Source organism: Scomber japonicus, chromosome 10 (genome assembly GCF_027409825.1).
Source record: "Scomber japonicus isolate fScoJap1 chromosome 10, fScoJap1.pri, whole genome shotgun sequence".
NCBI classification, from domain to species: domain Eukaryota; kingdom Metazoa; phylum Chordata; class Actinopteri; order Scombriformes; family Scombridae; genus Scomber; species Scomber japonicus.
The window spans coordinates 1,572,306-1,578,305 of NC_070587.1; the positions used below are offsets into that span (position 1 = coordinate 1,572,306).

At 42.9% G+C, this 6,000-nt stretch overlaps 1 protein-coding gene across 1 annotated transcript in view; it reads right to left on the reverse strand.

Annotated features, from left to right (window-relative positions):
- The window catches only part of LOC128366644 (thrombospondin type-1 domain-containing protein 7A), a 230,626-nt gene that overhangs the window by 79,013 nt on the left and 145,613 nt on the right, over positions 1-6,000 (reverse strand).

Genomic DNA, 6,000 nt, shown 5'->3' on the forward strand with positions numbered 1-6,000 from the left:
TTTATTATACAGTTATTATATTTTACAGTTAAAATAATGTCACACTTTCAACTTTATGAAATATATTATATATTATATATATTATTATTATTATTATTATATATATATATATATATATATATATATATTTTATATATATATTAAGCTCGTCCTCCTGTTGTCCTCGAGTCAAGGAAGGAGGGGAAGGAAGAAGGAAGGAAGGAAGGAAAGAAAAAAGGAAGGAAGGGAGGGAGGAAGGAAAGGAGGAAGGAAGGAAGGTAGGAGGAAGGGAAGGAAGGACGGAAGAAAGAAGGGAGGAAGCAAGAAGGAAGGAAAGGAAGGAGGAAGGAAGGAAGGGAGGGAGGGAGGAAGGAAGGAAGAAGGAAGGAAAGGAGGAAGGAAGGAAGGGAAGGAAGGAGGAAGGAAGGAAGGAAAGAAAAAAGGAAGGAAGGGAGGGAGGAAGGAAAGGAGGAAGGAAGGAAGGAGGGAAGGAAGTTAGGAGGGAGGGAAGGAAGGACGGAAGAAAGAAGGGAGGAAGCAAGAAAGAAGGAAGGAAAAGAGGAAGGAAGGAAGGAGGGAAGGAAGTTAGGAGGGTTAGTTATTATATTTTACAGTTAAAAATAATGTCAAACTTTCAACTTTGGGGTCTTAATAAGATCTTTCTGTCCCAATCTGCCACTTCAAAAATTAACAGTAAGATTTCATTAAATATGATAAAATAAAAGGTATTCTTAATCCAGTGAAGGCTAGAGTCCTGTCAGTAGCACCAACTAAATGGACAGTGACATACAGTAATGATCATATCCACACACACACACACACACACACACACATACACACACATACACACACTTCTACCTGACCTCTTTACACTCCATCGCCTCTGAGTCCAGACCACCATCTTTACCTCAGCACCTCACTGAGTTCAGCATGACCTCTAAAATAAGCTTCATCGCCTTTGACCTCCCGCTGCAGGCCCTCCTGTCAAGTCCAGTCACTCTGAATCACCGATGCTGTCACTTGAAGTTCACTAACGGTACAAATACAGCAAACCTCAGGCAGCAGTTCACACGTAGTTCAACTGATATAAACTTGTTAGTTGTCTTGCCAGGCTCTCGGGGAAGCTTTTTGGGCTGAATCCAGGTAGAAGATTGCTCCTGTTGCCTTTTAGTGGTGAACCTGTAACCTGGCAAAAGCTCCTAATGTAGTTCCCAAAGCAGCTGTCACCACTGTAATAAGCTTTCCTAACTGGTTACTGCCAACTTTCACCTGAAATGTTCGTGATTCCCAAATAATTCAGATATACACTGAACTGAATCTAGAAGAAGACTTTTCAGCATCAGCCAAAATCTGTCAACACTTTGCTCGTAACATCAGCGTGAAATCCTTATATTAATCCTTTATAGGACACTCATTGAAAGGAAGGGAGGAGGGAAGGGAGGAAGGAAGGAAGGAGGGAGGAAGGAAAGGAAGGAAGGAAGGAAGGAAGGTAGGGGGAGGAAAGAAAGAGAGAAGGAGGGAGGAAGGGAAGAAAGAAGGTGGGAAGGAAGAAGAAAGGGGGATGGAGGAAGGAAAGAAGGAAGGGAGGAGAGAAGGAGGGAGGGAGGAAGAACAGATGGAAGGAAGGAAAGGAAGAAGAAAGGGGGATGGAGGAAGTAAAGAAGGAAGGGAGGAGAGAAGGAGGGAGGGAGGAAGAACAGATGGAAGGAAGGAAAGGAAGAAGAAAGGGGGATGGAGGAAGTAAAGAAGGAAGGGAGGAGAGAAGGAGGGAGGGAGGAAGAACAGATGGAAGGAAGGAAAGGAAGAAGAAAGGGGGATGGAGGAAGGAAAGAAGGAAGGGAGGAGAGAAGGAGGGAGGGAGGAAGGACAGATGGAAGGAAGGAAAGGAAGAAGAAAGGGGGATGGAGGAAGGAAAGAAGGAAGGGAGGAGAGAAGGAGGGAGGAAGGAAGGAAAGGAAGAAGAAAGGGGGATGGAGGAAGGAAAGAAGGAAGGGAGTAGAGAAGGAGGGAGGAAGGAAGGAAAGGAAGAAGAAAGGGGGGATGGAGGAAGGAAAGAAGGAAGGGAGGAGAGAAGGAGGGAGGGAGGAAGGACAGATGTTTGCAGAACATGTACATTAGGTCCTTTGCTGGTGGACTGCAGTTTGAACCCACACAGTAGTTTACAATGAAAAATCTCTTTACCATTGCCAGGACCTACTTGCATGCAGGGCTCGTGGGGTGCAAACACTGAACACCATGAAGGACTAAAGTGTGGCTGATTCACCATGATGCTGCTTTCTATACCTAAATTATATCCACTTGACAGGTTGGTTGGCTCGGGAAGCTTTATGTCCACCTTTTGGCTTCAGGAACCATCCAACATTACTGCCTGATATTTAACCTGCACTACAATCATCTCTAAGGCTATGGGGGGCAGTCTAATCCCTGGGCTCTTTTGAAAATAACTGAGGATGCACAATGCTAAGGTTGGAGCACAGATGAAAGAAAAAAAAAAAAAGAAAGTCACTACAGGCCAGAAAGAGCCTTTGATGTACTTGACTACCCTCATCAAACATAGACCTCGGTCCTGAAACCTTAACAGCACACCGGCGCCTACATGCTGTAAACACTCAAAACAGCATAGACTCAATTACACACACACACATAGCCCCTCAGTGTGTTCCTATTGTTAATACAAATATGGGTCATCATGTGCCAATACATCTGCTCACTGCAGCACTGCTCAAGTTAGCAGCTTCTCAGCAAGATGCTCGCCCTTAAGCTTTACCCTTTGTGGCTTCCTGCAGTGACCAGATAGCCACATCCTGCTAAAGACGGGGCCGAAGAAGCCCCCCCCCCGAGCCTTTCTGTTACATTAAGTCAAAGTAAAGGTCAAAATATCATGGGTCGCTTATAGTAATAAATATAAGAATATGAATTGTCAAATATATACAGTAAGACATTGCAGGGCACTTATATGATTTCCCCTACTAGTATAATATTAATGGTGTTTAGCAGTTAACCATTATATGATGTTCAGGGTCACATTTGAAGCATTTGTACATCTGACAATAGTAAAAAAAAACTTATTTCTTTCTTTTAGACAGAAATTTGATGAACTTAACCCTTTATAGGACACTCTTCCTTCCTTCTTTTCATCCCTCCTTCCTTTCTTCCTTCCTTCCTTCCTTCCCTCCTTCCTTCCTTCTTTTCATCTCTCCTTCCTTCCTTCCTTCCCTCCCTCCTTCCTTCCTTCCTTCTTTTCATCTCTCCTTCCTTCCTTCCTTCTTTTCATCCCTCCTTCCTTCCTTCTTTTCATCCCTCCTTCCTTCTTTTCATCCCTCCTTCCTTCCTTTCCTTCCTTCTTTTCATCCCTCCTTCCTTCCTTCCCTCCTTCTTTTTATCCCTCCTTCCTTCCTTCCTTCCCTCCTTCCTTCCTTCTTTTCATCCCTCCTTCCTTCCTTCCCTCCTTCTTTTCATCTCTCCTTCCTTCCTTCCTTCTTTTCATCCCTCCTTCCGTCCTTCCTTCCTTCTTTTCATCCCTCCTTCCGTCCTTCCTTCCTTCTTTTCATCCCTCCTTCCTTCCTTTCTTCCCTCCCTCCTTCTTTTCATCCCTTTCCCTCAGGTATAAATGTTTCCCTATGCTCGGGGTCTTTCTTCATTCAGAACCGCTCGCATGTTATGTTGATATTGATCTTTTCTTTGCAAAGAAAATAAAACCCTGTCGCCCGGCAGAAGTCTCTATTTCATTCTTCACTAAGAGCACAACATTTCCACAACAGAAACATATTCAGAGACACAAGTTCTCTTCTGCTTTTGATATGTTTATAACTTTTTTCTGTGAGAGGGGATTGAAATTTCCTCTGCATTAAAAAACATGAGAGGGTTGAAACTGCATTAATATGGTCCCTCATTATGATGGCAGACTAACTGAGCCCTGACTTCCTCGGCCTCAGTCTGGACTTGGCTTTGAGTACAGTGAACATGACAAACACACTAATTAGATCTCTTTGTGGCTGTCTGCAGTTATTGCTGGGAACTAATACAATCAGCAGTTTGTCATTTGGATGTTATTTGCTTCTTGTGCTGCTGATTATTACATCCTGCAGTCAGTCAACATTCATACGACTCAGGGAATATATATAACGTGCGCTACTTGTACTTGTACAAACTTCTTCTAATATATTATTCTCTGTAGCTCATAATTCTCAAATTATTGTTACTTCCTGTCTCTGTGCAAACCCCTGAATATAAAAATAAGACTTGTATTGAGAACGACTGATGAAAAAGGACTCTGCAGTATCTTCCATTATAACATTCACACCCTCTCATAAAGGAAGGAGGCAATCTGAAAAGTGAGCAACAGCACAAAGCTTGGATCAACGGCCACTTTTAATGATAATCCTCTTTTTTTCTGTTGATGTCTGAGGAATACAGAGATAACACTGACACAGTTTGCCTGATCGCCATCGTAGCCGAGGGCATTGTGTCAGCTACAGAGTCGTGGAAGGGGCCATGTCTTCTCCTCTATCAAGATTAAAAGTGATGATGATGATGATGGCTGAGATGGAGAGAATACATCACAAAAAATGAAAGAGGGAGTGACAGAGACAACGGCGGCGGGGGAGCGGCTGAATGAGGGGGGGGGGGTAAAACAGAGATTTTATGATATCTGTGGGATTCACATGTGCTAACGCCAAGCCTCATGAATCTGTTTCTTTTCTTTTTTTCTTTTTTTTTTATTGTGCACACCTCAAAGAATCTTTTCTCTTTGCTCAACGATGCTTGAAGAAGAATGCATGGATGCACAAACACACGCGCTCACATTCATATAGGTGTAAAAATGCAGACGAGCTGACAAAAAACACACACACATACACACACACACACACACACACACACACACACACACACACACACACACACACACACAACGGCGTCCTTACGATGTGCTCTTGTCACACCCACACTCAGATTAACTGACGCATATCTGAATCTCTGACTCACACAAGGAGACTAAAACCATGTTTATATATGCACAACACTGATGTATTCATTTGAACATCTCCCGCATTTCTATTTCACAGCAATTTCACAACGAGTTTCTGAGCCCGGATTCTTTGCTTGAAGTATTTTGGATCTAAGATAAGACCTTACAACGAGGAGACAAATGATTCTGACAGGAGAGTGTGCCAGAAACAGGCCTCCTTATGTGAAAATTCGGTATTCAAAATGAGTCGCGAGCCTCCATGGGAGGGGCTTTTCTGATGTGAACAAACAAAACCCTTCGCCTCAAATGAATATTTAACAGAACAAAAAGTTATTCCTGCATCTGCAGCTTTCCAATGTGCTACAGTATTACTCTCACCTGAAACCAAGAAGTCATGGTAGCGGAGGACAACAGGATTTCCTGCATAATGTACAACACCTCCAGCATTGTGTTTCTGTCAGAGGCTGTTTCCATTATCATCAGGGGTCAAAGGCCACACTTTAAAGTCAGTTCATCCAAATTATGAATAAAACATATTTTCCAGCTGACCTCAGCCAAACATTTATCTCAACTGAAACATCTCTTTCCAGAAACTGTTTGTGTGTCATTTATTTTTCATTACTGTGAGAGCCACAAACAAATAAATCAATTAAAACATTTATTCATCTCCACTGTGTTGAAGTAGAGCAGAGGTGTCAAACTCATTTTCATTCAAGGGCCACATACAGACCAATTTGATCTGATGTGGGCCGGATCATTAAAAAGATGGAGGGAAGGAAGGAAGGAAGAAAGGAAGGAAGAAGGGAAGGAAGGAAAGACAGGCAAAAGGAAGGAGGGAAGAAAGGTAGGAAGGACAGAAGGGAGAATGGAAGGAAGGACAGAAGGAAGAAAGGTAGGAAGGACAGAAGGAAGAAAGGAAGGAAGGAACAAAGAAAGGATAAAAGGAAGGAAGGAAGAAACGGAGGAAGGACAGAAGGAAGAAAGGTAGGAAGGACAGATGGAAGGAAGGACAGAAAGAAGAAAGGTAGGAAGGACAGATGGAAGGAAGAAAG